This window comes from Dromiciops gliroides, chromosome 3 (genome assembly GCF_019393635.1).
Source record: "Dromiciops gliroides isolate mDroGli1 chromosome 3, mDroGli1.pri, whole genome shotgun sequence".
Lineage (NCBI taxonomy): Eukaryota > Metazoa > Chordata > Mammalia > Microbiotheria > Microbiotheriidae > Dromiciops > Dromiciops gliroides.
Window position 1 is genome coordinate 184,478,646 of NC_057863.1, and position 25,097 is coordinate 184,503,742.

The 25,097-nt window shown below is 38.6% G+C and overlaps 1 protein-coding gene across 1 annotated transcript in view; it reads right to left on the reverse strand.

Moving 5' to 3' along the window:
- The window catches only part of ECRG4 (ECRG4 augurin precursor), a 64,242-nt gene extending 39,594 nt beyond the window's left edge, over positions 1-24,648 (reverse strand). The window contains exon 1 of the mRNA XM_043996699.1: positions 24,524-24,648. The gene's annotated coding sequence lies outside the window, so the exon portion shown is untranslated. The remainder of the gene's footprint in view (positions 1-24,523) is intronic.
- Between the last annotated feature and the right edge of the window lie 449 nt (positions 24,649-25,097).

A 25,097-nucleotide genomic window follows, 5' to 3' on the forward strand; every position in this document is an offset into this window, starting at 1 on the left:
CTTTGGATCTGATTTTGTTTGTGTGAAAAGTGTTTTATACTTGTGTTCATATAGTACCTGGGTTTGTGTTGGCAGGTATTTTATATTGTCTACAATTATTTTAAATGGAAGTTCTCTTTCTATCTCTTGCTGCTGGAGTTTGTTGGTAATATATAGAAATGCTGATGATTTATGTGGGGTTTATTTTGTATCCTGCAACTTTCCTAAAGTTATTACAATTTCAAGTAGTTTTTAGTTGATCCTCCAGGATTTTCTAAGTATAACATCATATCATCTGCCAAGAGTGATAGTTTTGTTTCCTCATTGTTTATTCTAATTCCTTTAATTTCTTCTTCTTCTCTAATTGGCAATAGCCTCTTTTTTTTTTTTTTTTTGGTGAGGCAATTGGGGTCAAGTGACTTGCCCAGGGTCACACAGCTAGTAAGTGTTAAGTGTCTGAGGCTGGATTTGAACTCAGGTCCTCCTGACTCCAGGGCTGGCGCTGTATCCACTGTGCCACCTAGCTGCCTGGCAATAGCCTCTTAATTGGGCCTGTGACACAAATCTCTCCATTTTCCACAAAGCTTCCAAAATAATCTTTCCTAAAGTACAGGTCTAAACATTGTTTGCCAGTGCTCATATAGAAGTCAGGAGAACCCATCCAAGGACATTCCCAAGGTCTCTCTGAAGAACACTGGTATTGATTGTGAGACAAGGGAAACACTGGTACAGGACCATCCAGCATGGTGTGCCCACATTAAAGAAGATGCTGTGCTCTATGAGCAAAACAGAATCACAGTAGCACAAAGGAAATGTGAGATGAACAAATCTAGAGACATCTCTATCTCAAATATTTATATGGACTATTTGTGCCCAACTTGTGGTTCAGGTCTCATATTGGTCTGATTCCCCACAGTTAGACACACCATACCTTCACACCAACATAGTGATGTCATTTTGATCCTCTTTGAGTATAAAGGACAACAATAGTCTGAGCATGTCATTCTCCTATTCAACAAACTCTTTTCCCTATTACCTCTTGAATCAAATTCAAACTCTCATTTGGCATTTAGAGCCCTGTATAGACATCCTCTGAGCCACTTTTGCAACTTTATTATAGATTTCTGTACTTCAAGGATTCTGTGATATAGCTAAACTAGGTTTTTTTTTAATTTTTCATATATGACACATCCTAACTTCTGTTCCCCATTTCTGGAGTATACTCCCTCCTCACTTCTTCCTTTTAAAGTTCAGATGTTTCTACCCTTTGACCCAACAATACCACTACTAGTTCTGTATCCCAAAGAGATCATAAAAAAGGGAAAAGGAAAAAAAGAAGGACCCACATGTACAAAAAAAAATTATAACTGCTCTTTTTGTGGTGGCAAAGAATTGGAAATTGAAGAGAAGCCCATCAATTGGGGAATGACTAAACAAGTTGTGGTATATGAATGTAATGGAATATTATTATGCTGCAAGAAATGATAAGCAGATGGATTTCAGAAAAGCCTGGAAAGACTTACATAAATTGATGCTGAGTGAAATGAGCAGAACCAAGACCATTGTACACAGTATCAACAACATTGTGTGATGAACAACTGTGATAGACTTAACTCTTCTCAGCAATAACAGCAATCCAAGACAATGCCAAAAGACTCATGGTGGAAAATGCTCTCCACATTCAGAAAAAAGGTCTATGAAGTCAGAATGCAGATTGAAACACACCATTTTCACTTTCGTGGATGCTTTTTGTTATTGTTGTTGTTTATTCTTTCTTGCATTTTTTCCCCTTTTGTTCTAATTCTTCTCTTACAATATGACTAATGTGGAAATATGTTTAACATGATTGTAAATGTGTAATCTATATCAGATTGTTTGCTTACTTTGGGAGGGGGAGGGGAAGGGAGGGTGGGAGAAAAAATTAGAACTCAAAAAAAATCTTTACATGTTATTGGTAAAAATTAAATTTAATTAATTTTTTTAAAAAATAAAGTTCAAATACTTCTTCCTTCATGAGGTTTTTACTGAACTATCCACCCACTGTTACATCCCTCAAATTACCATGTATTTATTTTGAACATCAACATCCCTTTGTATATAATTTATGTCCCCCTATGCAATGTAAACTCCATGAGGTAAGTGATGGCTTTATTTTGTCTTTATAAGCTATCATCTAGCTCAGTGCTGGCACATAGTAAGAGCCTAACAAAAGCTCGTAGATTGATTATCTAAAGTCACACAGATAGTAAATACCACAGACAGGATATGAACCTAAATCATCTAACCCAGAATCTAATGCTGTTCATTATACCAAATAGGCAAAAAGGGACAAAGTCAATATTAAATTAATAATTGTAATGGGGGAAAATGGGGTACAGGGTTTGGGTTAGGGGTTGGGGTTCTTAGGAATTCCTCTTTAAAGAATTACACCCTCTTGCACACAAAAGTAGTTAGAATAGGGTGGTAGTTTATTTAGGGGCAAGGGAAGGAAAGGGTGGGGGGAGGGAAACCATGAAAGAAATCCTTGGACTTCTCATGGGGAGATAGGCACAAAGCACATGGCTCAGAGGTACCAATCTCCTCAAGCAGGAGACTGGAAGGTACTTTTATAGAAGACTGATGGGGGGAAGGGTGACCATTTGACTGTGGAAAGTTCCTTTAGTGAGGGAGGACCATCCCCTACTGGTGGTAGCTGGGGGAATTGGGTGAGGAGTGGAGGACCATCCCCCACTGGTGGTGACTAGAGGAATTGGGTGAGGGGTGGCTACAGATCCCTCTTCAGAACACAAAGGCCGCAGCCACACCCAAATTTATCTCCCCAGGGTAAGGGAGACCAGAATGAAGGGTGGGAATCCGAAGCTAGCTCAGTCCAATTTGGTTCCTCTTATCTCTCTAGGCGTTATCTGTCCTCTGGTTTAGTTTCTCTAGGAGAAGGTTCCTTGATGTGCCCCAGCGAACTTCTGGGGTGCTCTGCACCCCATGACAATAATAAGAAAATCCACTCCCAAACTTACATTATACCTGCCATTGAAGCCAAAAGTCACATTATACCTACTAGTGAACCTAGCTTCCTCGGGGTGGGGTGAGGGTGGGGTGGGGGTGGGGTGGAAGCAAGTTATGAAGAACTTTAAATGCAGAAAAGAAAGGAAAGAAAGGAGGAAGGGAAGGCAGGAAGGAAGGAGGGAGGGAGGGAGGGAAGGGAAGGGAAGGGAAGGGAGAGAGAAGAAGAAGGAAGGAAAGAAGGTAGAGAGGAAGGGATGAAGTGTAATGAGTGGCAAACTGCGGTGTCAATGGTAGATGTTGCAATATAATATTAACAATATTGAAGAAAAAAGGAGAACAAAGTAGAGTGAGGGTAGGACTGTGAAACTCATGTATGGGTCTTCAGGGGAAAGGAGATGGTGAGAGATATGGAAATTCAAATGTCAGTATCAATGTAGAATTTTTTTAAATGTCTCTCTGGATAACTGTTGGCAAGACACAATCTCTTTGAATCTCAGTTTCCTCATCCGTAAAATAATAAGTATATTGTAAGGAAAGTACTTTGGAGACCACAATATGCCACAGATGTAAATTAATATAAACTTAATCTGGATCTCCTGGTACTTTGCCCATTAGACAGCTGGGTTAGCACTGAGGCAACTATAACTAAGGAGAAAATCCTTACCAAAAAAAAAAAAAAAAAGAAAAGACAGGCACCCACAAAAGAAAAAAATAGAACATTCAGATTATATAAAATTAGAAAACTTGCACAAAGCCAGTGCATTCAGGAGAAAGGAAGAAAGTCAATTGGAAGCATTGCAAAACTCAGAAAAATTACTCAGATGAAATGTAGCACAATGGCTATATTTCATTTTCTTTCCTTCTTTCTTTCTTACTTTTCATTGCTCCCTTCCTTCCTTCCTTCCTTCCTTCCTTCCTTCCTTCCTTCCTTCCTTCCTTCCTTCCTTCCTTCCTTCCTTTTTTCTCTCCTTTCTTTCCTTTCTACATTTAAAGTTCCTAATGACTTGCTTTTTTCCCCCAAAGGAAGCTAGGTTCAATAGTAGGTATAATGTGACTTTTGGCTTCAATGGTAGGTATAATGTGAGTTTGAAAGTGGATTTTCTTCTTATAATTATTAACTTAATATTGACTATGTCCTTTATTGTCTTGCTTTGTGGGATACCACGTAGATTGGACAAAAAAAAAACTGTCTAGCAGTTGAATTGGCATATTGTTTGCTAGGTTGTTTTTTTAAGGACAATAAATGAAGGTCCCCTCAAATTAAAACTGAAAGGAACAATACAGATAATTCAGTTTATGGACTCTTAACATGGGATCTGCGAACCTAGAGGGTATGTGAACTTGGAAGAGAAAAAAAAATACGTTGCTATTTTCTTTCCTTTTTTTTCTTTTATTTTTTTAATGTTATTTTCACTAATCTTTATGAAATTTAACACTTTATTCAATTATAGATTAAAAAAACAACAACCCAACAGTATCCTGAGAAGTCATCTATGGTCTTCACCAGACTTCCAAAGAGGTCTATGACACATAAAAAAAAATTAAGAATCCCTCATCTAATCTCTCTCATTTTACAGTGAAGGAAAGTGAGTCCCAGATAAATGAAGTGACTTGGATTTGAAAACTCTTCTGCCTTCAGTTGCAGTGTTCTTTCCACTGCAACGAGCTATCTTTCAACTACCAACCCCCAAAACTGAAATTATCTAGGTTTGGACTACTTTCTACAAAAGGGGCTTACAGATTCCTATCATACCATCAAAGGGATTAGACTAGACAACGTCTGAGATCTCCTCCAGCTTTGATATTCTCTGATTCTTCCAGGCAATTTCAAGTCTACAGCTCACTGAGTCTCTCTCACTTCACCTAAAAGGCAGCGGTCACTCCACAGTATTCACTCTGTGGTAGCTAAGCCTTAGTATCTAGGTAGAAAAAATAATTTTGCATTTCCTGTGCTATCCCCACCCACAGAGACTGGCATCTGGGAGGCTGCCAATAGTTTGAATAGCAAATGGCCACTAATGCAGAACTCAACTGTGAGAAATATGAGAATCAATTTCCATTAATAAGAAGCAACAAGCCTCAGTATAATTTTAACATTAGTGTACTTTATTCACATTAGGGGTTTGCCCTTTCACTCAATGCCCCTTCTCCCCTCACTTACCAACCCACAATCCACTTTACTGAGCTTTAAGCTTTGACTGTGTGTAATTAACAGTTCAGTCTTTTCTAAAACCACCCGTGGTATCAGCTCAAGCAACATTTTTGAGAGGTATTTTTGTTCCTTATACGAGCTGTCTTTTATCTGGAGCAACTCATGTCTAGCACAGTATGGGGAAAAAAGTGTTCCAACCTTTCAACCACACGGTAAGAAATCTGTTTCTCAATACAAAATTTCTGGAGGATAAATTCTTCCCTCCAACTTTAGGCAGCTTGATTCGTCACCCCTGCTTCTACTGCAGAAAGAAACAAAATACTTAGGAATGGAATTTTTAAAAATCTGTTGCCTTAGATTTTCTTTATGTCTAAGGAACACTAGCACTAAAGTCTAATACTTTAGACTCACAGAATACAAAATGAAAGAAGGATGAATTGTTCAATATTTTGAAGGCAAGGGGTCCTTTGCTTAAATAATACCATCGAATTAAGGGTTTGAGCAAAATTGATCATTTGTACAAAGCTTTTCTACAACTTTTCTTTATGGTTCAGAATTTGTTTTTATCTGAATTACTGATAATAGCAACAATGGAAGAGAAGCTTGCTAAAGTTGACATGAATGACTAATTCATGTCATGTTATTGCACTTCTGATTATTATAGGTTGACAAACAAAGTCTGAATTTCTCCACATAATTTGGACATTAGAAGTTCAAATAGCTGCAAGATTATTTAAACATCAATTACTAAAGCCAGATAGAATGTGCTTTATAGAGAACCTTGGGAGATATCTGGGGTGAGGGGGTGGGGATGAGGAAATGGGCACCTTGTTTCCTGTAGAAATAGAATAATGTTCAGCTTGTTAATTAATTCAACAACTGTATATCAAACAAGTGTGGCAAAGAGTTGAGAATCCTCAACCTCTTTCAAGACTATGTATTGAGCTTCCAACATTTCTCTCCATTCTTTTCAGTCTATCATTCATTTCCCTTGTCTTTTGATGATCAATATCAGTTTCACCATTGCATAAGTGAGTGGTAGCCTATAGGAAAGGCAGAAATAGGGTTGGCCTAACAAGTAGTTTGAACAGGAATTTGATAGGGTCCAGGTAAGGCCTTTCCCTCCCTCTCATAAACCCTGCCTCGGTGCTGCTAATTTTCAACAATAGTCATCATTGCTTTGGTTTCTCCACTTAAGGCAAGGGTTAATAAACAAATGATCATTTGACATAGTCAGATACTTCAATGGATCTGTGATCTTCTTGAAGTGGGTATTCCTTTCAAAGATAGCCATATCCACCCATCTTGTATAACTCATTTCCATATCTCTCCAAAACTTCCACAGAAGGGGTCCACCCAATGCATTGGCAGTCTTTCTCAATTTCTATTATCTCAAGCATGCAAAAGAAGCATATGGATTGCCTATTGGTTACTCTGCTTCACCAAACATTAGTCTGCTTTCTTTTTCCCTCACACATTTCTTTGATTATAGCCTTTATTCCAGTGTGCAATTTCTTGTTTGTGATATGCATACCAACTATGCAGTCACCACAATAAAACATTAAGAACATCTTGACTCAGAGAAATTCATCTTACTTGAGCAAGAGAAGAGAGAGTTTGGCCAGTAAGGGAAAAGACAGCATCAGTAGGAATTGCTAAATTCCTGTTAATTGCTGCTGTGGGGAACACTGAGCAGTCTCGAAGACTAGTATGAGTCAGTAAGAAAATAAACATTTATTAAGTGCCAGGCATTTTGCTGAGTATGCAAAGAAAGACAAAAGAAATACCCTGCTCCAAAGGAGCATATAGTCTAAGCATTAGACTGTGCAAGTACACTGGAGGCCTGACACAGAGTAAGAGGATCCTAAAGAAACAGAAAAGGAAGGATTGAAAAGTAGAGAGAAGGATGAAGTTTAGCTTGTTAGTCATTCAGTAAGTCAACATGCATTTAGTAAACCTCTACTATGTTATTTCCCTTACTGAATTTTCCCATACTTGTTTTTGTTTTTTTTTTAAGTGACTTGCCAAGGGTCACACAGCTAGTAAGTGTCAAATGTCTGAGGCCAGATTTGAACTCAGGTACTTCTGACTCCAGGGCCAGTGCTCTATCCACTGCACCACCTAGCTGCCCCTTTTCGGGCAGGTGGGACTCATCAGCCTTGGCAGGCAACTCGCCTAGGGGAAGGAAACCCTGATTTTAAACCTCTGCTGCCTTTCGGCTATACCCATATATGGGAAAGGCTTCAGGAGTTAACCCTGAGAAAAAATCAGGAGTTTGTTTTCCATATTGATCTGCCCAGGCCAGCGCCCTGGAAAGGACACTCCAGCTACTCCTCATGGGGTAGATACAACACAGGATGCAGCAGTTACCAGTTATAAGTCACTCAGGAGCTGCGGCTCCCATATCAGACTGCACAGCCACACTGTGGTCTGTGCTCTTCAAGGTGCTGATCCATGGTCGTCCGCGACTGGAGGTCTACTACTACTACTACTACTACTACTACTACTACTACTACTACTACTACTACTACTACTACTACTACTACTACTATGTTATATGCTAGGTACTTTGCTAAATGCTAAGGATACAAAGAAAAGCAGGAAAAAAATAGTCCCTGACCTCAAGGAGCATGTATTCTAATGAAGGAGACAAGATGCAGATAGGTTGGTACATGCGATATGTATGCAGAGTACATGAAGGTACTCTGACAGAGCAACTGGGGCAGGGAGAGCAGGAAGGGCAGAAGATGGGATTTGAGCTGATTCTTGAAAGAAGCCAGGGCTATAAGAAATGACAAGTAAGATGATTTCAGAAAGGCCTGGAAAGACTTACATGAACTGATGCCGAGTGAAGTGAGCGGAACCATAACATTGTACATAGTAATAGCAATATTGTTCAATGAAGAATTGTGAACGACTTAACTATTCTCAGCAATACGATGATCCAAGACAATCCTAAAGGATTAATGATGAAGCGTACTATCCACCTCCAAAGGAAGAACTGATATTGATAGGACACAGACTGGAGAATGCTATTTTTCACTTTCTTTCATTTTTTTCTTTTATTCAAGTTTTCTTATACAAAGTGACAAATATGGAAATGTTTTACATAATTGCACATGTATAACCTATATCTGATTGCTCACCACCTGGGGGGGAGGAGGGGATGAAGGGAAGGAGGGATAATATTTGGAACTCAAAACTTTAAGTTAAAATGTTTATTATTTAAAGAAAAGAAAAGAAAGAAGCCAGGGAAACTGAGACAGAGGTGAGAGGGCAAAGCATTCCAGGAATAAAGGGACAGCCCATGCAAAGGTGCAGAAATGGGACATGGAGTACTGTGTCAGAACAGAACCCAGGGAACTCTCCATTCTCCATCAGCAGTTCTGTTTGATTTCAAGTCTTGAGTCCAGGGAACATTATGCCTCCTCCAGAAGGAGCCCATCACCTGAAATCTCTCATCACCATGCTGATTGACTCAGGTTCTTGCTGCTCAGTATCTTCTCAGCTACCTCAGTTGTCTCTCCTCTCTGATTGGAGAGTTAGAGGATGGAGCATTAAAGTCTTCTTTTATAGAAAGGTCAGAACTTTCCAAGTAACACTTCATTTTCCATCAACAACTCTGCTTGGTTTCAGCTCCATGGAACATCATACCCTCGTGCCAGATACCCCTCATGGGGGAAAATAGGTGGTGGGGGTCCTTAGGTATTCCTCTTTAAAGAATTACAACTCTCACATACAATCCATTTAGAATAAAATGGTCTTTTATTTGGGTGCTGGAAAAAGTGACCAAGAGGGAAGTCAAAGACTTCTCCTCCAGGGGAGGAGATGGCTTAGAGACATCTTTCTCCTTGAATGGAGGAAAGGCCAAAGTTTTATAGAGGAGAAATGGGGTGACTATCTGATGATGGAAAGTTCTTTTTGGCTGTGGGGAAAGCTAGAATTGGGGGTGGGATGGGAAAGGTTTGAATGAAGGGTATCTCTGTTCCCTCAGGTAGCAGCCATGCCTAATAGGATTATCTCCTGGTGGGGTGAGAGAGGCTTAGTGGTCCTGACTTCCAGAGTTATCTCAGTTCCTGGCCTTCAGTTAGTTGCCCACATATCTCCCTTGCTTCTTTTTTTTTTTTTAGTGAGGCAATTGGGGTTAAGTGACTTGCCCAGGGTCACACAGCTAGTAAGTATTAAGTGTCTGAGGCCAGATTTGAACTCAGGTACTCCTGACTCCAGGGCTGGTGCTCTATCCACTGCGCCACCTAGCCGCCCCTCCCTTGCTTCTTAGTTAACTTTAGCTTCTCAAGGAGAAAGTTTTCTGAGTTGCCTCAGGAAACTTCTAGACCCATACCACCTCCTTTCCAAGTGTAATGGAATTTATTAATTTGATCATTGACAATGCTATGCTAAGGTTTAGTAAAAATACAGCAATTCAAACAGTTAAAGAAGAGAATCCAGCTTTCCAGACCAGAGTCCAGAATCCAGTTTTTCCAGACCAGAATCCAGACCAGAGTCCAGAATCCAGTTTTCCAGACCAGAATCCAGTTTCCTCCTGATGACATCTTACCACTTCAAGAAGACAAGAGAACTCAGAGACTTTATATGTTTTGTTAGTTTTTACTATCTCCTTTCTGTTATAATATACACTATCTGTAACATGTACTCTCTGCAGAGGCTCTCCCTTTGCAAGACTAATGTCAAAGCGTCGGTTCATGAGGACCAAAAAAAAAAATCGCCCCTCTGGACAAAACTTTCCTCTCTTCCTTTTCTATATTGTTGTTCACATATTATTAGTTAGCAATAGTTATATTCTTTTTACTGTTCCATCAAGGAAACATTTTGTTTCTTGAGGAACAAAAGGGGGGACTGTAATGATTGAAATGATGCCACCTAGTGGAGACTTGCTGTGGGAAAGCTCCACCATGAGGAAAATGCCTCAGAGACATCGTGGCTTTTCCTTGGCGTCAGGAAATGACGTTTTGCTCATGGGTGCTGTCTATCAAGGCTACCAGCCAATCAACTTGAGGAGCCTCCTATTTTCTGGGAGGAGACAGGAAGGAGGAAAGGGAGCCTGCACGGAGAGCTCTTGCACTTTTGGGTTCCTGACTTGGTGGTGGTGGTGGCAGAGGACACTTCTGTTGCCTCCTATATACAGGAATGCCAGGCTGTTGGAATTCTGTTCTCAATCTTTTTCTTTCTATTTTCTAATAAACCCTTAAAAACCTAAACTCGTTTTTATCAGTGATTTTAGTCAGTTTCCCCCAAAACTGGGGGAACAGATTAGAATCCACATTTAGAATCTTAAATTACACAGAAGACATGAAAGATAAGACATGAAAGTCTTATCTTCCCCCATTATATGGTAAACTCCTTGAGAACAGGAATTACCTTTCTTTTTCTTATTTGTATCTCCAGCACGTAGCACAGTGCCTATCACATAGTAGGTGCTTAATAAGTATTTATCGAGTTGAATTGAACAAACCAATGTTACTTGTCCTTAACAGTAGAAGGAGGTAGAGGGTGAAGAGGCAGAGTTAACAGAATCATAGAATTGTAGCTCTAGAGAGCTGGAAAGGACTTCAGAGACTAGTTTTTCCAACCTCTTCATTTACAGATAAAGAAACGGAGGCCCAGGAAAGTTAAGGTCACATAAGTTGAAGTGATACAATAAGGATTTGAACCCAGTTCCTCTGACTCCAAAGACAAGTAATTTTGTCATAAATGAGTGAAAATAATAATGATTTTTAAGAAAAAGGAAAAAAGAAAAATACAGCAACTCACAAACATGTCAGCTTCCAAAGCTGAAGAAAAGGGAATAAAGTAGCAGCAAGATTCAGTGAAAACAGACTGAACACAGGATAGCAAATTCTGTGTCACAGAGAGAACACTATCACTGTTCCTATTCAAGGCAAGAAATCATCTGTGGAAAAAATGTACTGGGTAAATGTTGACCAAGCAACTCATCTTTTATTTGTTTACCCACATGATTAGTGTGAAGAGAATTATCAGCCACCATTCCATTTTACAATAGTCTCAGCTTAGATCAGTGCTTTTCCACATATTAATCCCCAATTTAATGTTTGTTGATTTTTAAAATGTAGTGTTATAGGGGCAGCTAGATGGCGCAGTGGATAGAGCACCGGCCCTGGATTCAGGAGCACCTGAGTTCAAATCCAGCCTCAGACACTTAACACTTACTAGCTGTGTGACCCTGGGCAAGTCACTTAACCCCAATTGCCTTACTAAAAAACAAACAAAAAAAAATGTAGTGTTATACAAGTCAAACTTTGCAAGTCAAAGTTGGTAAAGAAACATTGCCTATTTTTGTGATTACAACTTTGCTAATGACCAGACCAGGGCAGTTAGGTGGCATGGTAGATGGAGCACTGGGCTTGGAATCAGGAAGATTTATCTCCATGAATTCAAATCCAGCCTCACACATTCACTGGCTGTTTGACCCCAGGCAAGTCACTTAATCCTGTTAGCCTCAGTTTCCTCATCTATCAAATGAGCTGGAGAGGGAAGTGTCAAACCACTCCAATATTTTTGCCCCCCAAAACAAAACAAAATGGGGTCACAGAGAGTCAGACATGACTGACGTGACTGAACAAAAAGAGCCAGACCACCTATAGCTATTCAAATTCAGTCACCAAAAGGGCAACCTCTTTATTAATGGATTAACTGTCTGCTTTCAGGGATTTTTTCATTTATTGGGATGTGTTGTGCCTATGTGAACAAAAGTAGACTAAGGCCATCTTTTGCCTCAAGTGTGAGCTGTCACCTGGGATATGAAGATAGTTTCATTCCATACAAATAGGTGTGTGTAATAAGATTCTTTAGAGAAGAAGTGTGCCATAATGGATAAATGACAAACCTTGGAGTCAATAGAATGGGTTTTCATTAGGGATGCTACCCACACCTGTAATCCTCGATATTATCCCAAATAAGAGCTCCTACTTCAAAGGGTTGTTGTAAGGATCAGATGGGCTAAAATGTGTGAAGCTCTATGCACACCTAGAAATGCTATTTAATCAGTAGCTATTATCATCATTATCATTTTAAAGAGGCTTTTATGGATAGGCTGTCCTGAGGCAGAGAGCATGTGGAAAGACTAAGAGAGAGATTTTTCTTTCCTCCAATCTAGAAAAAATCCTCATCAAGATAGGATCTAAAGAGGCCTGAATCTTTGGCTTCTCTTCCTACTGAAAGTTTCCCCGGTGGAAGTTATCAGGTGCTTCAGGAAAATCCTTCCTGGTGATGAGTGGACCTTCACAAAGAGGCCAGTGCATGTTTCTTAAAAGGCAGCATTCTCCAAGGATGACAAAAGAAAGGTGCACAGTTTGAAAGTACTTTTGAGTGAGGGAGACAGGTGAAGAGACACTACGTCTCAGATAGCTCAATTACAACTGAATCCATTCTAGACACCTTTAAAAACCCCTTTTTGAATCTGATGGTGGGCAGGGGAGACCATTAGAAATAGCAGGGGACTGTAAATTATGAGATATTAATCAAATGAGTATGTTACAGTAACTGAATGTTCTTTGTAAGCTTATAACACTATATATTTATTATTCTCTTAATAGAAATGTGAGTTAAATTATGATAAATTTTAATTTCATTAACAATAATAAAGCACGTTACAATTACTAAAGAAATCACTGTGGCTTTTACTGATTCCAGGCCAGTGACAGACTCTTCTCAAGCAATTGTTGTCATTTGTCCTTCTTTCTGGAAGAGGACCATGACATCAGAGTGATGTCATGACTTGCAGTGAACTGGATTTAAGGGAGAGTGGGCTGGTCACCAAACTCACTGTCTCCTCAAGAGCCATCTGGGTCTACTGGCAAGATATAGATCAGGAGGACTGCAGATGGCCCTGTATATTTTAAGGCAATTGGGGATAAGTGACTTGCCCAGGGTCACAAAGCTAATAACTCAGGTAATAAATTCAGGTCTTCCCAACTTCAGGGCCAGGGCTCTATCCACTGTACCACCTAGCTGCCCCTTCTCAAGCAATAGATTATTATAGCAACCTCTTCAATGTTCATGTAGGCCAATTCTTTGGGTCCCATGCCCATATGAAGCTATCATGCTGGCTAAAAGTAAAATAACAAAATTCTGGAAGCAAGTGGGAAAAGAAAATCACTCTTTCCTCCCTAGGAGACCACCAACCAGATTTCATATGCCAGGAGAATTCAAACTCTGTTACCTCCCACTCCCCTAACCAAAAAAAAAATCTATTGTCCATCATTAATGAAGATACAATTCATATGGTGGCACTTGGATAAATATTAATCAACCGCTCTCTGGAAAAAAAAAGTATGCCAGACACACTTATAAATTTAATCTACAAGATAAACATTTTTTTCCATCACTTTCTTCAGTCTAGTCAATCAACAAGACAATACATCAAATACTGATCTTTGATTTGCTGATTTCCAAGGTGTAAATGCTTACACTGAAAATTTAACAATCTGCTCTCCCAAAAGGGAGTGTATTTCTCCAGAGAAACCTAATAATAGAAAAGAACAGGACTCTACTTCCGACTAGAGAAGGGAGAAAGGAATCCATTGGCATTGGAGTTTAAGGTTAAGAGTCAAAACTTTCCATAGCCCCTTCTTCAAAAGTCAGAAGGAATAGAGCAATCACTGGGACTGGGACTGGACTTACAAGAAAAACTTCACCAATTTCGGGGTTGTTTTCTTTTGTTTTGTATTGAAGAGGCAGCTAGGTGGAGCACTTAATTCAATGCCTCTTTGTTTGTGAATGGGCTTCCCACAGATTGAGTCTGGCCCTTCTAAGTGAACTGTTTGCTTGAAGTGTTTAACATCTCTCTGAGACTTAATTTAATGCAGCAGCAAATTCAACAAGCGTTCATTAACAGCCCACTATGTACAAGGCAGAAGGGAAAAGGGCTGCACAGGACTGAGAGCATTCGGTAGTTTTCTTTGTTTCCCTGGTTGTCATGGCCAAAGAATTCATCACCAAGTGACCACTGGCGATTAGACAGGTCTTCAGATGGCAAACCTAGTCTGTTGCCAGGACTGTGTGCTTGATCCTGCCATCTCTCTTTATAGTCACTGTGTGTTACATCAAAGATAAATAGTATCAGGCTTGGAGAATAAACTACAAAAGAAGAGGGCTTGCAATTAAATCAACTACAACCCAACTTATTTAAACAAGTTATTAATGTTTAAAAAATAGAAAATGGATGAAAGATGTTACAGGGTTAGGAAACTGGCCAGCTAAACTAAAGGACACGGGTCCGGGGACTGAGTTAACTCCAGCACCACCACCCTTCATTCTTGTCTCCCCCACCCCTTGGGGAGATAATCCTATTAGGCATGGCTGCTGACTGAGTGGTGGCCAAGGGGACAGAGATAGCTCCAACAACCCCTCCTCATCCGACTTTTTCCAATCCACTCCCCAATAAGGGACATTCCACTCTCAGATGATCCCCACCATCTACCATCTATAAAAGCTATGGCCTTTTTCCTGTTCCGAAAGATAGGTATCTCAGAGAACCATGTCTCTGGAATTGTCTCTCCTCATGACCCCTCTCAAGGTTTCCTTTCTCTAGCACTTAAATAAAAGATTATTTTATTCTAATTGGATTTGTATGTAAGAGGGTGTAATTCTTTAAAGAGGAATACCTAAGGATCCCCACACCAACCATTTCCCCTGTGACAAAAGAGATTATACATATCAACAAAAATTTAAAAACATGAAATTAACCAATGTATATCAACTACTATTAATGAGGAAACTGAAATGCACTAAAAATCATTTCAGTCAACAAATGCTTCTTGGTTAGAGTACTGGTCGGGGAAGACCTAAGTTCAAATTCATCCTCAAACACTTACTAATTATGTGATCTGACAGAAAAATTGCTACAATTAAAGATGTTTTAATTCCTCCACTCATGGTTTTGATTTATTTCAGGACTTGACTGATCCTAGGCAAACCACTTAGTTTCTCTCAGCCTCAGTTTATTCATCTGAAAAATGGGTTAATAATAAAACCCACTTAATAGTGTTGGTTTGGGGCTCAAATGAGTTAACATATGTAAAGCACTTTAAGTAATAGATAAATACATTCTAGTTGTTATTATTGTTATTATTCCTTGTCAAATGGAGGGATGCAGTCATGCAGTGCAAATCAGTTAACATGAATTCATTTATAGAATTCTATAGAAAAGGACGATGGAAGATTATGAGTAATTAGAGAATGAAACCAGTTAAAAGAAAAGTTGACTAGAGATTTAACAAAACAAAGATATTTAGGAGCATGAAGCTGGCAGGAAAAGCACCAAACTGACCAAAGATAGAACCTGAAGAACATGTGTCCCAGTTGTGCTTATTAGAATAGATGGAAGTGGCACCAAAGAAAACAAAGACAAGGAAAGCACATAGATTAGACCAATTGTACAGAGAGGAGATTTGTGCTTGATGCAACACAAGTTGTGAGGGCATTGGAGAATTGATTCATAAGGAAGGAGAGGAAGATACCAAAGATATGGGGGGGGGGGTGGCAGGAAATCTCAGACTTTATTAATATGTGAAAATGGTAACAGAAAATATCAACAGTGATTGTATTTAATGTCTACTTTCCCATCTAAATCAAATTTCATGAGAATAATACACACACACACACACACTGAGGGCATCCTTGATGAGTATTTTTCAAGAAATACCCAGTACACTAACTCTTTACCATCAATCAATTGACCAAAAAATGTCAGATCCTCTGTACTTGTGTTTTATTCTGTATTCATGAATTCTGAAATTCCTTTATCTTATCTGTGGTTATTCCACTTCTTCTACAGTCTTACAATGCAAAACCCTGTTCTTTATCCTCACCATGACCTCCAATCTCTCTGTCCTGTCTATTCTTTCTCAGGCCATCACCTTTGCATTGGCTTTCCCATCTTGAGCCCTTGGTGAACCAGTTCAATCCTACTTTGCCCTCTTCTCTTGAGTCCTTTCCCCCTGATCATATTAAAGATCTTGCCTTGTCAAACCTCTCACCATTGTGCCTTTGTGTGTCTTTGTGCCTATTCATATATTGCTGAACAAAGCTAGAGAAAATCAGACAACCAATTGACTGGGTCCTCTACAAATTTCTGTAATCTCAATTGGGTTCTCACGATTACAAGGCAATCTTTTTAGTCTTACCTAATTAACTCATCATCCCATTTATCCAGGAGGTTTCCCAAGTCTTTTCATTCTCAAATCATTTATGGGTCTTCCTTTCCCCACCCTCTCAGCTAAGAACTTTACTTCATATTTCACTAAAAATTTTGAGACCATTCATTGACAACTACCTCTTTTCCCTCCTCCTCATCTCTTATCACTCAGATGACCTCACTACTATTATCTACACCTTCACCTACATCTTACATGAAGAGGTGGCTCTTCTCCTTGCCCAGAAAACCCCTCTATGCACACAAATGATCCTATTCTATCCCTTTAATCTCTAGGAGATTGCCCCCTCTATCATCCACACTCTCATTTATCTTCAGTCTTTTCCTCTCTGATTGCTTTCCTGATGTCTACAAACATCCACAAGTATTCTTCATATACACACACACACAAAAATCCTTTCTTGATCCACCCATGTCCTCTAGCTATCACACTATATCTCTTTGCTTTCCTAGTCCTTGGGAAAGCCATCACCAATCATTTAATGCCTCTACTTCCTCTTCTCTATTTTTCTGAATTTTCTGAGGCTTTCTAACACATAATTCAACTAAAATAATCTCTTCATTACCAAATCTATTGGTCTTTTCTTAATCCTCCTACTTCTTGATTTCTCAGTAGCATTTGATACTGCCAATCATCCTTTTCTTGAAATTCTCTTCTTTTTAGTTTTTTTATGCTCCTTGTTTTTCCTGTTCTCCTACATATAACTCCTCATTCTTCTTTCCTGGATCTTCATCAAGATCATACCTGCTAACAGTGGGTGTGCCCACAAGGCTCTGTCCTAGGCCCTCTTCTCTGCTATTTCTCTTGGAGATCTTATCACTTCCCATGTATTTAATGATCCTCTCTATGCAATTGATTCTTATGTCTATTTATCCATCTCTAACTTCTCTTATTACCTACAACTTCTATATCTCCAATTGCCTATTGGACACCTTGAATTGGATGTACTATAGACATCTTAAACTTATCATGTCTAAATCTTAACTCATTTTCCCCCAAACTCCAACCCTTCTCCTAACTTCCCTATTGATATTGAGGACACCAACATCCTTCTAGTCACTCAGGCTACCTCCTGTTAAGACTATGATATTTAATTAGATGGACAACCTATAGAGATCATCCATCAATATATATCTTGGACAGATACTACAAATGGACAAAAAGTTGGCCTAGAATAAAATGGGAAGGGGTGAGTGAACTGAATTGCTTGTGGGAAATTGCAGAGATCCTTTAATGTCCCTAAATATCTTCCTGGAATTAAGACACATCATTTTAATGCCAATATTCTAAACTTTTTGTTGTTTGTTGAATGTTTTGCTGCAATTCATAGAATATTAGTCTCCAAAAAATTAAAATTGAATATCACTAAGAGGATAATAAGAGGTATATGGTGGGTATGATCAGGTTGCCCCAAATACCAAATAAGGTACTATGAAGAAGAGTCAGAAAAAAGGCTATTTTCACTGAAGAAATGTGTGTTCAATTGAAAAAGATGTTTCCAAAAGGAAAGGATACTCACTCGTAGGTACATGGGCTTTACTAGTATTATTACAATGTTAAGACATGGCGAGGAAGTCCCTAAGAATGTTAGATGGATATTATATTATGAATTTGTGGGAGCTTATAGACAGAAGTCACAAAGAATGAGCAGGTGTAGATGAGTAGCAATAAGAATATCCACAGGCCTATTAAGTATGCATAAAGTACTTTGGTAGAACTGGGTATGTAGATTTCTTTTTAAAAATAGGTACAATCTCCTCCTTCAAAAAGCTTACAGTACAGTAAGGGGATGAGGCATATATACCAATAATATATCCACATGCATAAAAATGCACAGAAAATGAATTAAAGAGGTAAAAAGAGTAGCTAAGACATTTAAAGTAGTGTGAAAATCTATAATCAGTAAGGTTTCTTTCAAGTTTTTGAAAGACTGTCATACGGAAAAGGGATTAGACTTGTTCTATTTTTTACCCTTATGCTTACTATCTCCAGACTTTGCTTCTGAATTTCAGAAGCTTTCTCCCTTTTCTCCCGTGTCCCCCACCCTTCTCCTCTTGGTATATTTCTCCAGGAACCTCCATTTGGATGAAGGATTGATTTTTTTGGTGGGGCAATGGGGGTTAAGTGACTTGCCCAGGGTCACAGAGCTAGTAAGTGTCAAGTGTTTGAAGCCGGATTTGAACTCAGGCACTCCTGAATCCAGGGCCAGTGTTCTATCCCCTGCGCCACCAAGCTGCCCCCATCCTTTATTCTCAAGACTTTGCCATGTGAGTACCCACCCTACCAGGTTCCTTTTATTTGTTGCCTTCCTATTAGAATGTAAGCTCCTTGAGAGCAGGTGCTTTCTTTTTTGCTTATATTTGTGTCCCCAGTACTTAGCACAGTGCCTGGGACATAGGAAGCACTTAATAACTGGTTGTTGATTTGACTTGACTTGCCTTGACTTGAAAGACTTCTTAACAGTTTAAGATATCCAAAAATGGGATAGACTCACTTGAGATGAGGTGGAGGTGGGTTCCTACTTCTTGAAGGTCTTCAAACAGAGGCTGAATGACCACTTGTTGATTATGTTATACTTGGGATTCCTTTCATGTATGGGTTAGACTCAATGGCCATTGAGGTGCCTTCTAATTCTCAAAATCTATGATTCTGTGTTGAAACAATTATGAATTAGTGTTATAATGACAGTGTCCATGATCTCCTATGAGATCAGAACCACTGACAAGATCTTTCCAAAAATGTGTTTGTATTATCAATGTTCCCTTTATGTAAAATATGATAAAAAAAACAGTCTTGAAAACAGAATAATTTGTCTTTCCCATTAATTGAGTTCCCTCATCTTTTGTAACTCTGTTATCATAAGAGGTCATTGGAACTTAGTCTAAGCAAATCTTTGATTAGCAGGCGAACCATGTTGGCCACTTTCACTTTCCCTGAAACTACTTGTATCATGAATAAAATTTTCTATGGCAGACAAGCTAAACTGCAGACTAACATTTGCTTCTTCCACAGAGGGAAAAATTACTTTTATTTTTTTTAGAAGAATTACTTTTAACTGGGGAGATCAGGGAAAATATTATGGAGTTGATGGCATCTGATCTGGGACTTGGAGGAGAAATATTTCAATAAACTGACATGGGCATGGATGGAGAGTCTATTACAAGCATAGGAAAGAAAAGAGGATGAAATCATGGAACAATGAATAGTCCAATTTGGCTAGAGAATAGAGGAATCCCATAAAATGTAGCTAGAAAAGTAGTTGGAACCAGACTTTTTTGAGCTACTAATGTTAGAGTTTGTAAATTTTTATAGGCAATTGAGAGTCAAAAAAATTTTTTGAACATGTCTTTTTGTGGTGGCAAAGAATCGGAAACTGAAAGGATGCCTATTAATTGGGGAGTGGCTGATCAAGTTGTTGTATATGATTCTGATGAAATACTATTGTGCTGCAAGAAATGACAAGCAGGATGGTTTCAGAAAAACCTGGAAAGTCTCACATGAATTGATGCACAGTGAAGTGAGCAGAACCAGGAGAAAATTGTGCATAGTAACAGTATTATTGTAAGGATGATCAACTGGGAAACACTTAGCTACTCTGATCAAGACAATAATCCAAGAAAATTCTGGAAGATTTATGATGAAAAATACTATCTACCTCCAGAGAGAAAACTAATGAACCAATTGAAGCATATTCATTAAAACTTCCTTTATTTTTCTGGTTTTGTGTGTGTGTTTTTCTTTTTCTAATATGACCAAGATGGAAATATATTTTGCATGATCTCACATGTATAAGTGATATCATATTGCCTTCTTAAGGAGAGGGAGAAGGTTCAGGAGAAAGGGAGAAAATATGGAACTAAAAAAGTTAAAAAATTTATATTAAAAAATTTATATGTCATTGGGAAATATTTAATAAAATGATTTTTTTAAGATTTTCAAGCATTATGGCTTGGCTATGTCATTTCCTGTTTTACATAAGCTCTTGGAAAGAGGAAAGGAATGAAGCTTATGGAAGAGATAATAGTTAGTAGGCTATTACAACAGTACAGGTGAGAGGTAATTTGGCTCAACTAGGTTGGTGTCAATGTGATTGGAAAGAATGGGATTCAACTCCCTAATAAACTAGCTGTGTGAACCAGGACAAGTTGTTTAACCAGACTCATTTAGCTTCTTAATTTGTAAGATAGGAGTAATCATGCTTGTCTGTTTGAAGAATCAAATTAAATAAAATATGTTTAGGGGCAGCTAGGTGGTGTAGTGGATAAATCACCAGCCCTGGATTCAGTAGGACCTGAGTTCAAATCCAGCCTAAGACACTTGAACACTTACTAGCTGTGTGACCCTGTGCAAGTCACTTAACTCTCATTTTCTCTTTAAAAAAAAAGTGAAATATGTTCATGTTTTGCTCATATTTTGAAAAGCATAGTTCACTATAAAATAGAAAGCATAACTATTCTATATAATCTTATAAAACTTAAAAATTAAGGAATGAATGGATAATAGATATCTCAGATTTAGAAACAAGGATCTGAACCTGGGTAACTGAATATAGTGGTGACACCAACAGGACTTGGGAAATGAGGAGAGGCATATTTTTGAAGGAAGATCCTCCCCTAGGAGCATGAGTTTTCTAGTGATTTAATTAGGGATGAAGGCCTAAATCCTTCTTCAACAGCATGAGAATCTGTGGGAGACTGTACTCATTTATGTATGGGAGCCGAGAATGATTCTCTTGTTTACCCTTTCCTTGCTATTTACTTTGCTATTCTAAATCAATGAAACACTTTGCTATTTGATTTTTTTATATCTTCCTTGAGTATCAGTAGAGGAAGCACTGTCTGGGGACATCCCCAGTAGTCTATGGAAATTCCAGAGTGAGTGGAATAATGAAATCATTAACCACATGAAACATTCCTCCAAAGGTATACATTGTGATCAAGAAAATAGATGATTTCATAGTACAGGCCTTGGGAGCACAGAACTTTTGAAAAAATTGCTCGAGAGAGTTTGCTATCACTACCTTTCATCACCTATTTCTTCATCTTACTTGGCTTTAGCCTGACAGGATATGTCCTAAACCACTTCAGTTCTCATCCTTCTCTTTTAACCTCATGTTCCTACCTGCTGGTTTTACATATTCATGTTTTTTTCAAAAGCTACACATTCATTAGTTTTCCTCCTATGTATGTATGCAGGGGACAAGCTATTTTTAGTCCATTATCTTGGATAGTCCTTACATAGGCAGAGAATGTAGCATATGAGATTTTTTGGCTGCTACATCTTGGGAATCAGAGAAGTTAAAAAAGGAAGAAAAAAAATGTGGAAGTTCTCTAACCTGCCTTCTGTCAGAAGTTTTTTCTCTACAGTTCTTAAGATAGGAAGAAAAAAGGAGTTCTAAATATTATGTAAAAAGAGTTTTTATGTTTTCACCACTTCCATATTGCTGTTTCCTGAATTTTATGATATGAAACTTACCTTATCCCCAGTGAATTAAATAGATCCTTTTTGGGGGGGTGGCATTTATAAGTTACAATGCAATGTTTGATCTATCACTTTGATAAATACAAATCTGATTTTGGTCTCCCATTTTATATTATAATTTTCAAAAGGAAAGTATCTCTTAAACTATTAGTAGTAATATCTTGGGATGGGGAAAATAATCTCCCTGTAGCTTCATAATAAAAAAAAAGACACAAATTACATTACATTTAATTACATTTTGTGAATTCTAAAATTTCAGAGGGAAAAAATAGTTACTTTTCATAAAAAAGGTCTAATATTACGATTTTGGTTTCAAATTGGGTTCATATCCTGCCCCTAACACTTGTTAGTTTTGTGACATTGGGCAAATTGGACATCGTCCATCACGTACGAGCAACCCAACTTACTACAGTCATTGCTTTTTGTTCATAATGATGGTCCCAGTCAACAAGACTTGATTAAATTAGCTTCACTATATTCTGTTTAAGGAAGCACAGAATAAAGTATTATCTACATATTTTAAGGAAAATTTCCCACCCTGAATTAAAAGAAAAAATGAGAACCAGATTCATTTGTCAGGAAAATTCACCCATAAAGAGCATCTCATTTCCCCTAGTAATACAAGATAAATAAGGCAATTCTGGACTTTACAATTGAGGTTCAGTTCAGATTACATTTTTCTTATATAAGTTGGCTTTCCTCCTGCATGTCTGTCATTAAAAGTTGAAGTAGGTAACCAGGGGCAGTTTTAAAATTTCTGGCCCTGGAGAAAAGAGACTTCCCATTTCAGTGATATGCTCTCCATGTGACCTTTCTTGAAGGCAAAGAAATGACTAGATGATTCTCTCCTTCTATCTCCACCCCCTTCTGCCTCTTTGATTCTAAGGCTTCCAGTGAAATGAAAAATAAATGAATAAAAAACAATTTTGTTTTGTTTTTTCTTCCCTTTAAATTTCCTTTGGTTTTAATGACAAAAAGAATGAGACCCAAGTAGATTTCAGGACCAGTGTAATATATAGGCCATTCACTTCATTTTTTCCTTCCTCTCTTCACAGTCAGAAGATTCCAATCTGTAATAATGGTACCTCTGTCAGATTACATAAATTATGCTCAAATTCTATGATTCTATGATTTTTTCCCTACTTGAAAATCAACTGAGCCCTGTTCAAGGAACAGTGATACACTGGACATACAAATGCCTGCTGGAAGCAGTAATGTTGACAGACTGATTCTCCCTGAAAATCAAAGCTTTGTTGTCACTGTGGGCAGAACATAATTGTGGTTAGCCTTGCATAGTTTCCCAGAGCAAAAACCAACATAAGTCAAACAAGGCGGGGGGTGGGGGGGAGCAGAGTGGATTTCATTCATTTTACTACAGTTGTGGTCTCTATGGGGGAGTTCCAGTTGTGTGAGCAGTTAGAGATTTTGTTCTTAATTACTGCGCTTACTAATACACATCAGCTTTTGCTTTATGACTTACAGGCTTTGACAGTTACTGAGCACATGGTGAAGTTAGGCAACTTGACCAAGGGTCACAAGCATCAGAGGGAAGACTTGGCCCTCACTCCAAGGTCGGCTTTATGCAACATGCTTCTCTTCCTGGATTAATATCATATTTAATAAGGTATTTCATGGTTGTATGAGTAAAGCTTTTAGGGGCAAAAGTCAATGTTTTGCCCTTGATTATATAGTATTTCTGCCTTTAATTAAGTCTTAGTCACACAAAAAAGGGGAGGAGGGCAGCTAGATGGCACAGTAGATAGAGTACTGGCCCTGAAGTTGGGAGGACCTGAGTTCAAATGTGACCACAGATATTTACTAGCTGTGTGACCTTGGGCAAGTGACTTAACCTCAATTGCTTTAAACATCTGGGGCCATCTCCAGTCATCCTGATATATATCTTGTCACTGGAGAAGAGAGTAAGGTTGATGACCTTGCACAGCCCTCTCTCACTTAAATCCAATTCAGTGCAAGTCATGACATCACCCTGATGTCACAATCCTCTTGGAAAACAAAGGAAAAACAACAACAATGGTCACAAAAACCCAAAAAGGTTATGTATGTATCTTACTCTTCCGAATAAAACACTGGTAGTTCTCTCCCAAGATATACTGTATACTTGATGATACCACTTACATTGCACTTCCAATGATGATATTCTCTTACATAACAACATCCTTTCAAATAGAGTCAATGATGTCAGATTCTATAAAGTACTATGTGGTTATTTACACACTAACGATGCTGCAATATAAACTTTGACTATGAAAAGTTTCTCATTTACATTTCAGCAGGGGCTTTTCATGGCCATCACCTTGCTGCATATATAAAAATGGGAGGCAAAATTGGAAGGAGAAGCAATTTTGCCACACGATCATCTCTAAAAATGCAGAGTAACCTGGATTTGCATCTTGGAGGAAGCCATTTTTCCACCTTTTCTAACTCCTGAGAAATCTCTAAAAGTTCACAAGTTCCAAGAGAGGCAGCAGAGGTTATACGCTTGCCATCCGCTCATACAGCCCCCCATCTGCACAATTTGAGCCCCTGGGTAATTGAAGCAAAAGCCATCACAGCTCCAAACTGCCTGCTATTTCCATCAGGGCAATAGCAAGATGATGGAGTCATTCCCCACCCTGCAGGGTAGAGCAGACCCCAAGGCGGGTTTAAGATCCACTGCCTGTCCCTTTGGTAAGCAAATATTTTATCACTTTACCTTTTAAAAATAATATGCTTCCTGTCTCCTTTCCAAGTGCTTGGCCAGCAGAAATGACCTTTTCTGTCACTGAACAAGTTCCTCTTTATGTGAGGACTTCTTGACTTCGGAAAAGTAGGACAAGGAATGACTAACTGGTGGAGGAAAAGCTTTTTCAGCCTCCTGAGCCAGCCAGGCCCCACTGGTGAAGTCATATGAAAGGCACTCTTATCTGACTTCCCTCAGCCTTGCTAGATCCTCTGCTGGAAACTTCTCCAAAAACAGCCTATGAGTGCAGAAAGGGGAGAATCAGGTTTCCACTTCTCCAGAAACACTGCTTCCTCCGGGAGGTTGATTGCAAACAGATGTCCTTGCAGCCTTATATAAAGATGATTTAATTTTTGATGCAGATGGAGTGATGAACAACAGATCAGGGGAAGGAGGCATTTTATGTAATTTCTTGCAGGTGTCAAAAAAGAAATAAATTTTCTCTCAGAGATAAATCTGACCACGGTGTTTTGATAAGGCCATAGCAAAAGAGCTTGCCTTTGATGATCGATTTCTCCACTGAAAATCTAGCTTCCTCAGTCATTTC